Raw genomic sequence first — 19,789 nt, 5'->3', positions numbered from 1 at the left:
CCCGGGCTGGAGGGGCCTGCCTCCCCTCCTAGGTCAGACCATACCTGGTCGCAAATCACGTGTGGACATGGCCTAGGTAAGCTTAATTGGGTTCTCTAATTACCTCTGAGGTAGGTCAGGGACCCGGTTGGATTCTGACGGGGTTGACCAAGTCACACCCTTTCTACCTTTTAAATGTGACGGTCTACCCCGTCACATTTAAAAGTATTGCTGTGGGAAACCTCAAGTATTGGAGAATAAGGAGCTGAAAATGTGAAATAACACAGAATGAGTTTTGCCATCAGCACTCGATTTTACTCCAGGTCATGGGAAAAATTATACATTTTCTTCCTTCAACCAGAGGAAGTTTTCATAAGTATTAAGTTTGCATGTTTACCAACTGCTTTATAATCAAATGTACAAGCTCTATTTGATGGTTTAATTGTTGAAAGACACTAATTATATTTACTTGTTTTGTCAGAACAGACATTAAATTTTATCCACATTGTGCATCAGCTTCTGGAGGAGATGCTACTCATAATAAATTAGTCTGGAAGAAAGCTTCCTTTTTAAAGGATGAATTGTAAATGACAGTAAAGTAAAATACATTTCAGCTTTGATCTTAAGAGCAAATTAAATATAATATTATTTATAGCTGAACACTCCTCATTTCTCTAATAATTTTATTTCTTTATCTTTTCATTGTCACATTTGTACATTTAGAATCAGATTTTAAAATTAGATTCAAGTGGTTTGTAAATTCATAGTGATCAGAAAGCAAGCAATGGAAGCAATGCAATTACAATGTGACAAGCGGTGCCAAGTCTATTAATACTCCAAGATTAGATGAGTTTAATATGAGCTTCAAATTTATCACACAGCTTTTTTTTCAGAGTCAGAATGATATCGACATGATTTTTTTTTCACTCTGGGGGTTCAGAAAAGAGCTTTTGAAATACGCCTCTCTATTTGATTTTTCTCCCTCCTCAGGAGGGTCATGAGTCAAATGGGATTGCACTGCATCAATCTTTCATTGTCCTTGAAGATTGATTTATCCTTGGGGCACACAAATTTAGGCAGCAAATATAGATGGTCTGAGCCTGGCAACTACTTGCCTGGTATCCCATTACATCTTCTAGATGGTATCATGAGTTGGAATCTCTTTGTTCTTTCCTAAGCCCAGTCACTCGTGTAGGACAGTGTTTCAGAGTTTGGCAATGAGATTGCCACGGGTGATGTAAATTTGGTTTGAGGTTTGGAGGGTGACCCAGAGAATGTTGAAATCATAATTAATTAATGGACTTGTTGTGATAGGGATCCAGTCGAGTTTACCAGAATAGGGGGTCTCATTATTATTAGGGAATGACCTTGCAGAGGATAAAGTTGTACCTGCAGTGAACTTGACTGCCAAGCCAGTCAGTGAGGAAATAAAGACAGACTTGGATAAATATCCAGCCTGTGGAGACTTTTTGGACCAGAATTCCGAGAGTAAGCACTTGTCATTGTCCTGAAAGGAGTTTGTGGTGTGATAGAGCAGAGATCCTGCTTGTGCTGAGGTGAGAGATAAGGCTCTCTCTGAGGAGGAAATTAAGAAAGTGCCACTTGAAAATACTAAAGCTAAGACTTTGTAAAAAGCTCTTGTAAAATTTTTCATTTTGTTTAATTTGCCTAAAGTGATGCAATCAGACCAGGGAAATAATTTTATGTCGGGATTGTTTCAGCAAATAGTTTATGAAATGGGAGCCAATCAAATCACATAATCTGCATATCAGCTAGAGTCACAAGGGGCCTTGGAGAGGTTCCACTAGACTCTCAAAAGCATGATGAGGACCTATTGTCTTGATAATGAGAAGGTCTGGGATGAGGGTGTCCATCCTCTTGTTTGCAGTAAGAGAGTCTGTGCAAGAATCATTCGGCTTTACCCATTTTGAGTTGGTGTTGGGACAAAAAGTTGTTGAAGGGACAATGGGTAAATGAGGATGTTTAGTTGAATTTGCTAGATTATATCTCAAAATGTAAAGATCGTTTGCATAAATTCTGTGAATCGGCCCAAGTGAAACTATTTGACAATCTTTCAAAAGTCAACCTTACTATTAATTTGGCGAAGAGTGAACTTGGCTATACCATACTACTGTGACTTATCTTGATTATGTAGTTGGTCAAGGCAATTTGGCGCCTGTCGAGGTGAAAGTTCAGAAGATTTCTGAGTTTCCCACTCCTGCCAGTAAGAACGCTATTGGGAGATTATTGGGAATGGTTGGTTATTTCAGAAAGTCTATAAAAACTTTGCTTATTGCATTTTTTAAAACTTGTTAAGTTTGCAATGTTATTGAAAAATATTATATTTGTCTGTATTATATCATGTAAATAGTGTATGTATTGTTTCCAACATTGTAATTGGCAGTTAAAATATTGTTCTTACAGTTCAAAATTTTCTTTGTTTATGGGAGGTATTATGTGCTCCCATTTTTCAGTTCATTTTCATTTGTGTGGGACTGTCACTTTAAGAGAACAGATTTAACAAAACCCTGCAGACTTTGGACTGTCTCTGAAAATTACTGCAGGCTGAAAACAGTATGTACCTAAATTGGATACATTTGAAGAGAAGCAAGGCAATATCCCTAAAACCCAGGTGCAGAGGCCATGTTTTTCTCAGGGCCCATTTTAAGGAGACAGCACAAGAGCAGGCTGCTCTTGGAAGATATACTGTGCTGGATTGGCCTCATGTGGTTATAGACAATCTGTCTGATTTCCTTCTGTCTGTTATAGAGGAATGAGAATACTACTCTGTGACCAAAAGAGTGAAGGTCACTTACGTTCAGCTGACTCATGGAAAGGGTTCTGAAGACAGAAGAAATACTATGCTTGGATAATGACCAGAGTGAGAGTCACTTGAGTTTGGCTGACCCACGGAAAATGTTCTGGAAGCTTTGTGAGCATCACTTGCTTTGTTTCCCCAACACCAAAGAAAAGGGGGATATAAGGTACTGGTGAGACCGCACCTGGAGTACTGTGTCCAGTTCTGGTCTCCATATTTGAGGAAGGATATACTGGCTTTGGAGATGGTCCAGAGGAGGTTTACTAGGTTGATCCCTGGGATGAAGGGGTTGACATGATGAAAGATTAAATCGTCTAGGATTGTATTCGCTCAAGTTCAGAAGAATGAGAGGAGATCTTATAGAAACATATAGGATTATGAAGGGTATGGATAGGATAGATGTAGAAAGGTTTTTTGAGCTGGCCGGGGAAACTAAAACGAGAGGACACAGTCTCAAGATTCGGGGGAGTAAATTTAGGACAGAGATGAGGAAAAATAGTTTTTCCCAGAGAGTAGTGAATGTTTGGAATTCTCTAACCAGGGAAATGGTTGAGGCTGCCTCATTAAACATATTTAAAATTTGGTTAGATAAATTTTTACATGATAGAGGAATTAGGGGATATGGGGAGAAGGCAGATAGGTGGAGTTAGGCCATAAATTAGATCAGCCATGATCGTATTGAATGGCAGAGCAGGCTCGAGCAGGCATTTTTGGCCTACTCCTGTTCCTACTTCCTATGTTCCTATTATAAACATTCTGTCACCACCCAGTTTCCTTCACCCACTTCATGAACTGCTAATTTCATCTGAAGCCTGCATGTTGCATCCATTTAAAGCCTGCATGTCGCATCCATCTGATGTCTGAGCGTCGCATCAGTTTCAAGCCGACATGTCAACATTGAATTTTTGAAACTGAACTTTGAACTGCCTTCTGAGAATTGTGTCTTGAGTTGTAGTAGCTTAGGGTATTCCACACCCACACACCAGTATATTCATGCATTGTTAGGGGTTGTTAGATAAGTGTAGATAAGTTAGTTAAATAAGATAAAGTGTTATATTGTTGTTTATTAATAATTAAAAATAATTTAATCTAATTTCTATTGCTGCTGTCTGGTACATGACAACTAGAATGTCAAGAAGTAGTATTATCAACCATTTGTGGTCTTGTGTATGCTTAGATTGGGTTCAGATGGTACTAAGTTGCTATCCTTCTCCACTGTTTTCAGTGCTTAGACTAGGCGTTTGTATGCACATGAACCAAACCATGTTGCCACAATTGTCTAAGGTTATAATCCACATTGGTAAGATCAGTCAACAATCATTATTAATTCAATCTCTTGCATCCATTTTGAAGTATTCCACACCGGGGTATATTTCTCCTAATACCTATACTGTATCTCAGTCATAACATTTGGGAACCATTGATCAATGTGGAACATCAATGAAGATTAGCCCTAAGCAAATGCAAATCCATCCACCACTAGTTCTCAGGCAAGCACAACTACTACCCAAGGCTTCAATTTTGTTGACGCCTCTTGTGAACATTCTGCACTGCATCTTTATTGGAGGTTCAGGGAGATAATGCCTCCCTTTATTTCCTCACTTCATGAATTCTTGAAAGCATTATAATTATGCTAGTAGGATGGATTTGCCTCTTTAATGGACACCTTATTAGGAGTTAATTTCATACCTGTTCCCGTGCAGATATTCATAGTACATCGCTGATGATTCCCAAGCGTGTTCTTTATGACTCAAATCATACTAATCAGTTTTAATGACTGGTATTTTGTTGGTAAATCCTGATGGGTGTAACTGCTTAAATTAAAGGAGTGGTGTGTGTGTGTGTGTGTGTGTGTGTGTGTGTGTGTCTCTGTCCCCAATTTGGTCCTGTACTGGGGAATATGACGTCTCAAATCATCTCATAAGGGGAAGGCAGTAAAAATAAAATGTCATAACAACTCAGTAGCTCAAGCTGCTTCTGTGGAAAGCGAAACAAAATTAATATTTCTCATTTAAGACAATGCATAAAAGACAATAGAAGGGAGAGGGTGGGAGAACGAAGGATAGCATTAAGGGAATATCTCTGTGAGGGTGAGGCCCGGGTTGCCTTTTGTCAAACTGATGACAAACGATGAGGGCCATTAGAGGACAGTAAGGGAACATGAACAAAGAGAGTGAAACCTATGAAATAAGAGCAGTTCAGGACAGAAAGAAAACAACAATACAACACAATGATGTGAGATGAAGGAAGTATCCAGCAGGTCTGACCTTGCTGGTGGAGAGAGAAAAACTAAGCTAATATTACAGATAAATAAAAATTAAAAACAAAATGCAGATGCTGGAAATCTAAAATAAAATCAAAAAAACTCTGCAAATACACAGCAGGTCAGGACCAACCTGTGGAAGAGAGAGTTAACATTTCCGATGAAGGATCTTCAATCAGAAATGTTGACTCAGTTTCTCCTCCCATAGATGCAATCTGACCTCATGGTAATGAGAATATGTATATTCATGGTACAATATACATATACACTGACATTCTTAGCAACAGCAGCTGAGCAGTTCCTTTGTGAAAAAATACTTCAAAAATAGCTAAAAGAAACAATTACAATAGTACATGTGCCATATATGTGTAATAATCACATTTTGTGGATCAATTTTTACGGTATAATTTAAGGGGTCGACTATTACATGGATGGTACGTTGGGAGCTTGGATGGGCGAGCGAGTAGCCGAGAGTGTGTGGTAAGTCTGCTTTGGGAGCTCAGATGGGTGGGTGGGCACCTGGGACTGAGTGGTAAGTCCATGTTTGGGGTGTCAGGAGCTCAGATGAGGAGGTGGGTGGCAGGCATCGGGAGGTAAGTCACATTCGGGGTGCCAGGAGCTTGGATGGGCAGGCGGGTGGCTAGGACTGGGTAGCAAGTCTGTGTTCGAGGGGTCGGGAGGTCCAGTGGACAGGTGGCAAAGGCCAAAAATAGGGGGGTCGACTTTTACATGGTATCAACTATTATACACGAATATATCGAAATTGAATTACAGAGGCAATATATACAAAAACATAGACAATAAGTATTCAGTTAGCCTCGTGCAAAAAATAAGTGAGGGCAGACTTATTGTGGTGTTGGAGCAGTCTCTGATTTGTGTATCAAGGGGAGGTTCAAGAGCTTGATAGCTGTTGGAAAGAAGCTGTTCTTGAACTTGGAGATGCTGGTCTACTAGCTTTGTACCTTCTGCCTGAAGGTTGCAGTGAGAAGAGGATATGACCCGAGTGATGGGGGTCCTTTATGATATTGGCTGCCTTCTTGAGTCAGCGCCTCACTTCAGTGAATGGGAGGATAGTACCTATGATGGACCTGGCTGTGTCTGTTACCTTCTGAAGCCTTTTGCATTCCTGCATTATTGCAATTGAAGAGCTGTGGGTTTTTGTGGGCTTGATTCGATTGCTAACTTATCCAATGGAGACATTTGGATAGGAATTGAATAAATCATTGAATGTGAGCTCAAGGTGAAATTAACACAATGACAAGTGCCTGATTGAGCATGAATGATGGGTGAGAAGAACTGAAAAAAATACAGTTCCACATAGCTAGGGCATGTGTGAGTTGCATGAATAGCTAATTAGCTTAATAGCTACCTAAACACAATTTGCTGGAGGAACTGAGTGGGAGAAAAGGAATGGTCAACGTTGTGGGCTGGAACATATCTTCAGGACTGAGGGTGTGGAGGAAGTGTTTTTATAATATGGTCAGGGTGGGAGGAGTGGAACTGGAGTCAGTGGGGGTCTGGGGGACCAGGGAGAGCTCGTGACTTGGGCTTAAACTGAAAGAATCATTCGCTGATGCAGTCTAGCCAGGGTTAGAATCCAGGGGAATTGATGAGAGTGTGGGAAGAATAAAAATAGTTCTGATGTAGGTTTAAGGTAAGTGAGTGGTTGATGATCAGTGCCCATAGGGCCTGTTTCTGTGCTGTATCTCTGTGGTGACCAAGTCACTGCAGATTGAATCTTATTGATATAGGAGATTTTTTTAAGAATAGGGTTTCTTCTCTACTGATGTTGAAAGGTACAGTGATGTTTTCTACTTTTGAAGCCCTAAAATAACAAGCAATTATGTACAATTTCTATAATAATTTAACCTACTTTAACAATTTGAATGTAGACCAGGATCTTGGCAGAATTATATATTTACAACTGGACTACAGATAAACTGGCAGATTGCCTGATTATATTCATATACCAGTGGCTGGTCTCAGGCGTTCCAAATACAAAACACCAAATTTTCAAAATTGTACAGTGAAGAAGGAGGGCTGGCTGGAAATACAAATAGCCAGAATATTAATTGATAAAATGGACATGCCCTTAATTGTGGATTGAATGCTGGGGATACCTTTAATAATGTGTTAATGCTGGAGAGAGCCATTATGCCTTCCCACGTAATGGCTTCTTTGATACCATCATGGCAATTTCAACGAAGGCTGATCAATGTAAGCTTTGATTTGTTATTTTCCCTTGTATAGGTACAATGGTGCTATGCTGGTGAGAATAGGTTTGAAGGGCTCAAGAAGTAACAAGTCCTGGACACTTGTTAGTAGTAAAAACTATAATCATTAGTTACATTCAGGGGAATTCGCAGCAGGGAACATCGGATGCTGGTTAGTTAAAGATAATCACAACTCCCAATTATCCCCAACCCCGCCCCCCCAACCCCCCCCCCCCCCCCACCATTATAAGCAAGCATGGTACACTGATTAACACAGCAACACTAATCTGGTTGCAATTACAATGGCAGAAGTCTCTTCTGGGTGTTTGCCATAAAGGCCCCATTCTGTACTGGCATTACATGTCATAACTGGTTCTCCAGCATTGTCCACAGTTCTCAACATGGATCAGACCCCTCACAGTTTGATTTCCAGTATTACCTGGGGCTCACAATTTGGAGTGCAGCTCCTGCGAAACATTGAACTCCCAGAACAAGCTTTTATTTTCAAAAATATATTTTTTATATTTCTAGAGGAACAGCATGGTAACTGGAGTGAGTTGTGTCTGGTAGTACGTAAGCAGGTGTACAGACTAGTGCTTTCCTTAATAACTATAAAGACCTCTTCTACACACCCCTACTACAGTCCCTGCAGAGGGGGCTTTCCTCCTTTTATTAAGGCCTCCATGCCAACCTAGGTATAATGTTGTCATAGTAAATGAATGGCCCCATTACTTTTCTTACTCCCCTAATGTTGACAGGATGGGCATGTTGGGCACAACCAGTTGCCCCAATAATCACGGAGACAAAGACTGAGGGGAACGATAGGTTTTATTACACACAAGACTTTCTGGCTCAGGTCCAAGCTAGGGAAGTGCAGGGAAGGAAGAGGTGCCTTGACCTTTATGGCCTGGGTCACAGGGGAGGAGTCCAGGGAGGAGTCTAGGAGAGGATGTCATCAGGAGGGTGGGCCAGCCTGTGTCTGTACTGGCCAGTACATACAATAAACCATATCATTACATTCACCCCCTCTTTTCCACAGGAAATGATAGCGAGAAAGGGGAGAGGGAGAGAAGAAAAAAAATGGGAAAATGCAAACTCTCTCTCTGACTAGAGGTTCAGTCACACCGGCGACTTCCTCCTTCTGCCGGACCGACAAGGGGCCAGCATATCCATGCACTGCTCCTTGGAGGGGGAGGCTGTCACAGGAGAGGCCGGGGTGGGAAAAATTTGGGTCGGGGTGATGATGGGGGACTCTCAGGGGTGCGTGGTCCAATGTCTCCCAGGGGGTCGACTCCTGGGGGGAGGAGCAAGACGAGGAGCCAGGCGGCTCAGACTCCAAGATTGTGCTTCTGTGTAGTGTGGCAGGCGGGGCTGTTTCGGGGTCTCCGGCCCTCACCAGGTCTTGGATCAGTACAGAGTCCTCATGGCCATCAGGGTACCTCACGAACGCGTATTGAAGGTTGGCATGAATGTGGTGCATAATAGGAAAACAGCCCCAGGCACCTCTTCAGTGCCTTTAGGATGTTTGGGACTGGGAGCTCCATTAGTGTTCGCATGTGATCAGGGTCTGGGGCAATGACGCCATGTGCCACAATGCATTCCAGGAGGGCCAGGCGGTTTGTATTGAACACGCACTTGTCCTTATTGTACATCAACTTGAAAGACTTGGCTGTATATATGAACTTTGCGAGGTTAACGTTGTGGTCCTGCTGGCCGTGGCCGCAGATGGTGACATTGTCAAGATAATGGGAATGTCGCCGTCAGCTTGTGCTCCTCCACCATCAGGTCCATAACCCTCTGAAAAGCAGAGACGCCGTTAATAACTCCGAAAGGCACCACAGGAAGTGAAATAGTTTGCCGTCGGCCTCGAATCCTGTGTAGATTTGGTCGCTCGGGTGAAGGGGGAGTTGATGGTAAGCCGACTTGAGGTCAATGGTCGAAAAGACTCTGTATTGCGTGATCTTGTTGACCAAGTCGGCTATCCAGGGTAGCAGGTATGCGTCCAACTGGGTGAAGCGGTTGATGGTTTGACTATAGTCAGTCACCATCCGAGGCTTGCCTGCCCCTCTGACCACGAGGACCTGCGCCCTCCAGGGGCTGGAGCTAAGGTCTATGATCCCCTCTGCCAAGAGTCACTGAACCTTGGCCCGGATGAACTCCATATCTTCAGTGCTATAGCGCCTACTCTTGGTGGCGATCGGATGGTGCCCCCTTACCACGCACGTGGTCAGTACCGGAAGTTCTTCAGTCACACACTTCGGGGCACAGCAACTTCTCCATTACTGGAGACGTTAAAAAATGGTGTGTAATAAATTGTTGGGCACTACCAGTTGCCCCAATAATCACGGAGACAAAGACTGAGGGGAATGATAGGCTTTATTACACACAAGACTTGCTGGCCCGGGTCCAAACTAGAGAAGTGCAGGGAAGGAAGAGGTGCCTCGATCTTTATGGCCTGGGACACAGGGGAGGAGTCCATGGAAGAGTCTAGGAGAGGATGTCATCAGGAGGGCGGGCCAGCCTGTGCCTGTACTGGCCAGTCCAAATAATAAACCATATCATTACAGAGCATAAAGCTGATAGTTGTTTGCCTATTTCTTCCTCCCCTGTATGACAATGTGATCCAGGTTTCTGCATTGTTTGTTCTCCTATTTGGACCTAGCTGACCTTAAACCCTTGGGATTGCAATATTCCCAAAACACTTGTAATTGATCTGACGTGCCACTCTTTGTTGTCCAAGGTAATTAACAGATCATTCACTTATTGTAGGATTGTTCTGCAGGATGGCATCAGTTCAAGCCTACCCAATGACTAGATCATGACTTGATGGAACATGGCTGGGCTACTGTGGAAACCCTAAGGAAGTCTGATCTATGCATACTGTGGTCCCTCCAGGTGAAGGCAAATTGGTTTTGGTACTTGGAACTAAAGGCAACCCTCAAGCTGCATTGGAATGTCTAAAAGGGTGACTATTCACAGGCTAGCAGGGACGATGGGATGCCATCACAGCATGGTCTCACAGAGTGCAGTGCCACGTGTAGTCAGTCGGTAAGATTCACCCAGCTTCTTTATTGGTCATGTGGGTGTCAGTATAAAAGAGGTCTCTCATTAAGAGAGATAATGGTCTGTTATTATAAAGGGTCCCTAACCAGAATGGCGACTAACCATTTCTACCCAAGCTGTTTGAGTTGTTTGCTCATGGTTCCAGAATCAGCAATTTTTCTTTCATCATGCGCTGGTTTCAACTCCTTTACTGTGCCTCAAACAGCATCACCCTTCATGTGGTATTGTTTGTGGGGGTTGCGCTCTTCCTCTTCTATTTTAGCCAAGCTTATTTTAACCTGACCACCATCTTGCTTGTATTTCGCCCAGAGGCCAGGGAAATCCAGACACATTATCTTGGCTCCGATCCCTGTTGATCTGGGGTGCACAGGTCTCATGGGCCATGTTGTGTGCTCTGAAGACTCTTTGAGTTCCCTGTCCTTGAATTCTCCTTCCCTGAGTCTATGTTGGCAACTGCCTCCGTTAGTAGATCAGTTCCCAGGATCAGTTCTCCAGAGTGGTGTCACACCAACGACCTTGCATTCATTGTTGGGAAAACTAAGGAGCTGATTGTGGACTTCAGGAAGGGGAAAACAGTAGAACACAAACCAGTCCTCATCGAGGGGTTAGCAGTGGAAGGAGTAAAGAACTTCAAATTCCTGGGTGTCAACACCTCTCAAGATCTATCCTGGGGAATTGAAGGAGATTTGGTATGCTGCAAAGGCCTGTGCATATTTCTATGGGTGTACCGTGGAGAGCATTCTGACTGCTTGCATCCCTGGTGTAGAGGTGCCAATGCACAGAACAGGAAAGGACTACAGAAAGTTGTGAACTCAGCCAACACTATCATGAGCCGACTTTACTTCATTAAAGACATCTACAAATGGCGGTGTCTTAAGTAAGCAGTATCTATCATCAAGGTCCTGCCATGCCCTCTTTTCACTGCTACTATCAGGAAGGAGGTACGAGAGTCTGAAGATGAACACGTAGCTTCTTCCCCACCATCATCAGATTTCTGATTGGACAATGAATCAGAGACACTACCTCACTTTCTCTTCTTTCGCAATAATTTATTTATTAAAAAAATTTAATTTCTAGCAATTTTTTACGCTGCCAAACAACGAATTTTGCCGTATCCTCAGCATCACCTGGAGAGATAAGTCCCAAATTCTGATGTCCTTTCCAGCTCTGGACTTCCCACAATGTTCACGTTTTTAAGACAATGCAGACTGTGCTGGTTGGGTCATATCCATCACATGAAGAATGGTAGACTGCCAAAGGACATCCTCTACAGCAGGGGTGTCAAACTCAAATTCACGGAGGGCCAAAATTAAAAACTTGGACTAAGTCAAGGGCCGAACTAAATATTTATTGAAAATTTTCAACAACATCTGCATGTTTTCTCTTCTTTCAACTTATGTAATGTTAAACTTTTTCTTATTAAAATAAATGTTTAATAATAGTTTTGGATAAACTCTTTCCAGAAGCATTAACAAATGAGAAATAAAATATTCAATAAATAATATTTCTCTATAGAGGATTTGTCAAATGTTGCTAGTGTGCTGTTGAATAGTAAAATTTGAGGGCTATTGAGAATGTGGGAGAATAACATGATTCCTGAAACAATCAAATGGGTGACTGATTGTGGGCATGAACTCTAGCAGGGTTATTTGCCATGCCCTTTTCCCATTGGTACAGATATCCTTTGATTTACACACTTTTCAAGTTTTATGCCTAATGAGCTTGTATCCAGGTGCAGGACCATTTTTAACCAGGAATATATTTATCACTGTGACATGAAACTATTGGAAGATCGTTTTATCCTGAGATTAAAGTTCATAATACTTACTCAGGCCTGTGTGCGGGAGGGTGGGGTTTGCGGGCGATCGGGTTGGACAACGACAGTGCGGGGGCATCGGCTCTCGCTGCAGGGCGGCATCTCGGCGGATCAGCGGCCCCGTCATCATGAGTCGTTGGTCGGCCTGCGGCAGGGAGGGGGAGTGGGCAACGGTCCTGGCGAGGTCAGGCCCCCCCTTGAGTTTCTGCCGGACCCCCCTTGACCTGCTGAGTTTCTCCTGGACCCCCCTTGACCTGATGAGTTTCTGCCAGACCCCCCTTGACCTGCTGAGTTTCTCCCGGACCCCACTAGACCTGCTGAGTTTCTCCCGAAACTCCCTTGACCTGCTGAGTTTCTCCCGGATCCCCCTTTGACCTGCTGAGTTTCTCCCGGTCCCCCCTTGACCTGCTGAGTTTCTCTCGGACCTCCCTTGACCTGATGAGTTTCTCCCGGACCCCCCTTGACCTGCTGAGTTTCTCCCGGACCCCCCTTGACCTGATGAGTTTCTGCCGGACCCCCCTTGACCTGCTGAGTTTCTCCCGGACCCCACTAGACCTGCTGAGTTTCTCCCGAAACTCCCTTGACCTGCTGAGTTTCTCCCGGATCCCCCTTTGACCTGCTGAGTTTCTCCCGGTCCCCCCTTGACCTGCTGAGTTTCTCTCGGACCTCCCTTGACCTGATGAGTTTCTCCCGGACCCCCCTTGACCTGCTGAGTTTATCCCGGATCCCCCTTTGACCTGCTGAGTTTCTCCCAGATCCCCATTTGACCTGCTGAGTTTCTCCTGGATCCCCCTTTGACCTGCTGAGTTTCTCCCGGTCCCCCCTTGACCTGCTGAGTTTCTCCCGGACCCCCCTTGACCTGATGAGTTTCTGCCGGACCCCCCTTGACCTGCTGAGTTTCTCCCGGACCCCACTAGACCTGCTGAGTTTCTCCCAAAACTCCCTTGACCTGCTGAGTTTCTCCCGGATCCCCCTTTGACCTGCTGAGTTTCTCCCGGTCCCCCCTTGACCTGCTGAGTTTCTCTCGGACCTCCCTTGACCTGATGAGTTTCTCCCGGACCCCCCTTGACCTGCTGAGTTTCTCCCGGATCCCCCTTTGACCTGCTGAGTTTCTCCCAGATCCCCATTTGACCTGCTGAGTTTCTCCCGGATCCCCCTTTGACCTGCTGAGTTTCTCCCGGACCCCCCTTGACCTGCTGAGTTTCTCCCAGACCTCCCTTGACCTGCTGAGTTTCTCCCGGACCCCCCTTGACCTGCTGAGTTTCTCCCAGATCCCCCTTTGACCTGCTGAGTTTCTCTCTGACCCTCCTTGACCTGCTGAGTTTCTCCCGGACCCCCTTTTCTTATCATGCCGGTGTCCCAGGACCTTTCCAGGGCAGTCTCCATGCTCAGGACCATGCTGGGATCCCGGTCAGCGATGGAGGAGCAGGTGAACGCGGCTAATCCCGATCCAGCCCACGCCACTCCCGAGATTGGCGGGGGGTTCCACCCTACCTGCCCGACCAGCCTCGCTCTCCATGTGTACTCCGGGCACCCGCCGCTGGTCCGGTGGGAAGGCGCAGGGCGGCCGGCGGCCGGCGCCCCCATCGCCCGGCGGGAAGCCCCAATCTTCCCTCCGGCATCCCGACTCCATCTGCAGCTCCAAGAAACGCTGTGCCACTGGGGTTCCGGGAGCTGGGAAGCAACCTTGGCTTCCCCTGACACCGGCCAGGCCACGCTGCGGTGGGGGGGGTGGGCGGGGGGACATGACAGCGTGTTTATAAAACCACCCACCACTACTTTTCAAGGACCAGGATTTTTCTCTCTCTCTCTCCCTGGGACACAGCGGTTACTGTGCATGCGCTATACTGGCGCGGCGGCCAGCGGGCCACCTCTAATACATTTTGGATATGATCTTGTGGGCCAAATATAATTTGGCCCGCGGGCCAGAGTTTGACATGTGTGCTCTACAGAGTGTCGTGTTGGGTTCAGCCACGCTCGTTATAAAAATGACCTTGAGCCTGGAGTCGCGTTCGTAGCTTGCTTTATTTTACCATACACTTAGTAAATATCTACTTGCTGTTACAAGATCAAACCAGCAACCACAAAGAAGGCATATCACACAGGGGTAAAGATGAACAATTACTTTATTAACAAAAAAATTCACCTTCAAACTTTAATTCAAAATCCTCCCTTTTATAACAATGCCCACTGGTTACTATGCAAATTTCTATAACAATGTAAAACTAATAAATTCCCCAGCCTAAATATAACATATGTAATTAAAGTCTAAGTTATATTTCCAACCAGCCCACAGAAAAACTTAGATATAAAACAAACAAAACACACAAGACTCACAAAACTTCAATCTCAACCGAAGCAAAGATCATAAACAAAATTCAGTTTGTTTGGTAAACTGAAGCCAAAAGATCTTTGTGAGAGAGAGAGAGAGAGAGAGAGAGAGAGAGAGAGAAAGAGAGAGAGAGAGCACAAAATTCGAAGTTGTCTTCTTTTGTTGCTTGCAGAGAGAGGAACAATGACTGCCTTCGGAATGTTCATCCTTTTTGAAATCCCAACATTCTAAACTGTCCTCCAGACCATGACTCATGCTCTGGGCCTCCTTCCACTCCACAGCCACACCCAGTGATGGTTTATCGTCCGTCCAGAAATTTTTAGATAATTTTCTGCACATGCTCAGTCCGTCTCCCACTCTCTCAGCAGTCCACCTTCACCTTGGCTCTTAAAGGCAAACTGTCACTTTTTAGAATAACACCACACAACACAAAGGTCAATACACAACACAGAACTCTGTAACAATGCGCAGGCTTTTCCCTGCTAGTCCTGAGCCTCTCTCTCCAAGGTGCGGAAGTCCCGTCCTGTGACATCAACGGCCTGCTTGATATCCCACCAAAAATGTTACATCACATCCCCCTTACTTTACATTCAAAGCCCCCTTTTCTATGCCTTCACCTGCTACAGTAACCTTTATGCATTCAGGTACAGGTACACATAAAACATTTCCAATACACAAGTCCTTCTTGCCTCTGGGTGTTTTACAGTTTCTACAGATTCAGTCTCTGTGAACTCTTTACTTCTTGTCCAGACTCTGTGTTTCAGTCGGCAGAGTCTCTTGACCTTTGCAGGAGGGTCCAACTGTAGCCTGTGCTCTTGTTGCTGCTCACCTGGAACTCTGGTATGGGAACGAGATGATGGCGATTCCATCTCAGTGTCCCTTGTGATCTGCTAACGTTGTGGTTTTTTTTGATGTCCAAAAATGAGCCAGGAAGCGCGGAGAATTCTTCAGAAAAGTTTAAGCCTTTATTTGCAAATAAAAGCTGAGACAAATCAAAGCCTGGACTCTGAAATGCCTGTTGCTATGAGACGCTGCCATTTTTTCTGTATTATAGTCTTGACATAATCACATTTTTGCACCCAATTATTCATAACCTCATATCTAAACAGGACATCATCCCTTGGCTCGGCACAATTATTTTCATTATTTTCCACCCATTAATCTAATCATGTTTAGAACCACGTGTTTCATCATATCCGGCCACCTGCTGCCTTCTATTCATTACTGTGGCCTTGTGTAGTAAATACATAATGGATTATTACCTTTGTAACATAGTGTGTGTTAATTGTTACATAGTAGTGGATGGTAGTTCATGTGGTTTATTTTCCATACTAACCATGTACGACCATGGGCTGTGGTGCATGGAAGTCACAGTACCTTGCTGTCTTCCATCAGAGATCCACACTTCATCTCCTGGTGCCAGCTTTTCCAGGTCACTCAGTTGGTATCTCTCATTATACCACTTCGCACTCTTACACCTCTTCTTTCTCTCCTCGTTCTGGAGTTGTAGCAGGTCTGGGAATTCTGGCTGCAACCTCTCTGGAGGGGTTGGTAGAGACGTGCGAAGGTGATGTCCCATTAGCAATTGGACTGCAGCCATCGCTCAGAGGAGTGGCTCTGTACACCCATGGTGCAGGGTAAGGGTCTTTTGCTTTCTTGAGCAGGTTCTTCGCTATTTGTACTGCTCGCTCTGGCTCGCCATTGCTTTGTGGATACTTAGGGCTACTGGTCACATGCTTGAACCTGTAATCTGCTGCGAAGGCCTTCATGTTTTGTTCAGAAAATTGTGGACCGCTGTTGCTTACAACGGTCTCTGGAATGCCATGCCGTGCAAACATCGATTTTAAATGAACAATTACATCGGTTGTTCGTGTTGGGCTGAGTTGTGCTATTTCTATAAATCTAGAGAAATAGTCCACCACTAATAAGTATGTGTTCTCTTCAAGAGTGAATAAGTCTGTGCCAAGTTTTTGCCATGGCCTGTCAGGGAATTTACTCGGCAACAGCGGTTCTCTTACGTTTGTCCTTTCCTGGTTGCACCTCAAGACAATCTCACTTATTTGATTATTCAGACCTGGCCACCATACTTTTTGATGGGCACGTTCCAGGCATTTTAAAACCCCCTGGTGGCCCTCATGTATTTTCTCAAGAACCTTGCTTCATATGTTAGCCGGAATAACTAATCTCATACCACACAGGAGTAATCCATTGTACACACTCAGAGCGGCCCTCTCTTGCCAGTAGTATTTAACTAGTCCTTGTAACTGGTTTCTGTGTGGCCAGCCTCCAATGCAGTATTTCATACCTGCACACATTGTCAGTGCATAGTTCCTCTCACAGCTCTGTCAGATACCTGTCGCTTGTTGGGAGGTTTTCCATCACCGCATATACGTAAATATTAGTGTCCTCTATGAGGTCTTTGTCAGCACTCGTGGTTCCGTCTTGTAGTGGGGTGCGAGAGAGTGTATCCACAGTTGTGAGCTCATCCTGAACCTCTGTATCCGTGGTGGCAGCAAATCCAGTGCTTTTCCACCTAGCAGACTCACAAGTGGTTTGTGGTCCATCTCCAACTCAAACTGTCGTCCCAAAATAAAATTGTTGAAATCTCTTGCAAGCCCAAGTCAATGCCAATGCCCCTTTTTACAGATGCGCGTACCATGCTCTGTTGCTATTAGTGATCTGGAAGCACAAGCGACTGGTGACCAGTTGTCTCCATCCTTCTGTAGTAATACTGCTCCCAGTCCATATGATGAATTGTCAGCTGATATTCTCAGCTGCCTATTTGGATCATACAAATGAAGAACCGGTGTGGATCATAGCTCTCGTTTGAGGCTACTAAATGTGCTCTGTTGCTCATGTCCCCAACTCCACTGGTTTTTCTTGGACAACAGGTTTCTCAGTGGTTTGTCCTTTACAGCCAGGTTTGGTAGGAACTTCCCTACTTGGTTCACCAAACCGAGCAAACTTTTGAATTCTCTTAATGTTTGTCGGCTCCTTCATGTCCTGCACAGCTCTTGTCTTGATGAGTCTGGTCTCATGCTGTCCACTGAGATGATGTATCCTCCTTCCAAACTCACACTCCGCCATATTGAAAGTGACCCCTGTCTTTTCTGCTCATTCTAGGACTGCATGGACCCTCTGATCGTGTTGGTCCTTCATGGTCACCCAAATTAGGATATCGTCCATGTAGCAGATAACTCCTTCCAGGCCTGTGGTAACCTCGGGCACCATTCTGTTCTGGAAGCGTTCCGGGGCAGAGGAGATACCAGTGAGTAGGCAGTTGAAATAGTAACGCCCGAATGATGTGATAAATGTCGTGTCGAGAGCTGATTCTTTGGACAAAGGAATTTGCCAAAATGCCATGTACACATCCAACTTAGTAAAATATTGTACACCGGAGAGCATGCCTGCGGTTTGATCCACTGAAGGAAATAGAAACTTTTCTCTGCACACTGATCCATTTAAGGGTGTCAAGCCCACACAAATGTGAACATCTTCTTTATTCTTCTTCAGTGCTACCACCATGCCTCAACACCGTTCTGTAGGCTCCTCTATGTGGCTGATAACTCCATTCTTTCAAGCTCTCTTTTCACTTTGCCCATGAGTGGCAATGGGGCTCTTCGAGGTACCTTCAGTGAAAATGGTTTCACATCAGGTTTGAGTTTAATGATGTACGGTTTCTAAACTAGCCCGAGTCCATGGCATAGTTTGGGGTAGGCCTTCCTGACCATCTCCTGGTCTAGGGTGTCCAATCTGGCCACTAGCTGGAGTCTCACCAAAGCTGGTCTGCTCAACAGCACCGCTTGTAAGTCTCTCACCACAAACACTTCTTCTGTGGTGCTCTGACAGTATTTTCTTTGCCAATTTCAGGACCATCAATTTCACTCCCCCGGACCATAGAGTGGCTTCTGTGTTTTTTCTAACTTGCCATCTCTGGGTATAATTCTTTTGAACACCTGCTCGGGGATGGCTGTAATATTGGCCCCATGTCGAATTTTAAGGTCACTTTGCTGCCTCCTATGTTAATGTCGGCCGTCCAGGGCCCCTCACCTGATGCTATTTCTCTGAGGAACAATCTGTCCACGTCCTCCGCTACCTCATTCACCATGTGGGTTGACCTACAGACTTTTCCGTAGTGTCCTCGTTTGTCGCAGTTGTGGCATTCTGCACTCCTGGCTGAGCACTGAAATGTTGGGTGGAACGGTCGTCTTCCATATTTGGGGCATGTCTTGAACTCCACTTTGCTCTGCATCATTGTTTTAACTTTTTGCTGTCCTGGTGTTTGCCCTTTGCCTTTAAACGTCTGCTGTCCTCCTCTCTTAAGTGGCACTGTGTCTACTGCTGGTTTCCTTGCACACATTTCTCGCAAGTCGGTTTGCTGCTGCTTTATAGCCTCTGACCATCTAACCATTTTAACTGCTTTCATGAGGGTGAGATCTTTGTCGAGTTGCATCCTCTCCGCAGTGACGAATCTCTTAGACCCACTACTAGTCTGTCGCGTAAAAGCTCGTCGTGCAGATCCCCATATTCACAGTTCTCTGGCAGTGCAGACAAGGCTGTGATGAACGTGTCTACTGGGTCTGCAGGCACTGCACTCTCTTCTTAAATTTCGCCCGTTCGCAAATTACATTCTTCTTCGGCACGAAATAACAATCGAACCCTCTCCGTACTGCATCGTACTACTGCCGCTGCACACCCGTTAAGTCTAGGCCCCGTAGCACGTTGTTAGCCTCATCCTCCATGCAGTATACTGGGGAATTCACCCGGTTAGCTTCAGAGGAATTATTTAAATTACTTGCCAGTCTGAAGCACTCGAATCTTCTTATCCACTGCTCCTCTTCCTGTGGCTTTGAGAAATCAAAGGGTTCTGGAGGCTTTATTGTGAAAGTCGCCATTTGAGGTGCCGTCACTCCCAATCAGGGTGCCTCCACAGGTTCAGGTCCATCCTCTACCTTAGCTCGTCTCTTTCACTTTTATTCTTTCACAGCCTGTCCTTCTCCCTGTGGCTCAACATTCCACTTCTGATACCATGTCGTGTTGGGTTCAGACATGCTCATTATAAAAATGACCTTGAGTCTGGAGTCGCGTTCTTAGCTTGCTTTATTTTACCACACACTTAGTGAATATCTACATGCACAGGCTTTTCCCTGGTAGTCCTGAGCCTCTCTCTCCAAGATACGGAAGTCCCACCCCGTGACTTCATCAGCCTGCTTGATGTCCCACCAATAGTGTTTCACCACACAGAGAACTACCAATAGGCAAGAGGAATGTTGGTGGACCCCAGCTTCGCTTGAAGGACCTCAGC

The sequence above is a fragment of the Narcine bancroftii genome, chromosome 4 (assembly GCF_036971445.1).
Source record: "Narcine bancroftii isolate sNarBan1 chromosome 4, sNarBan1.hap1, whole genome shotgun sequence".
Classification (NCBI taxonomy): Eukaryota; Metazoa; Chordata; class Chondrichthyes; order Torpediniformes; family Narcinidae; genus Narcine; species Narcine bancroftii.
The sequence above is the reverse complement of the archived record's forward strand: the minus strand, read 5'-3'. Positions refer to the sequence as shown.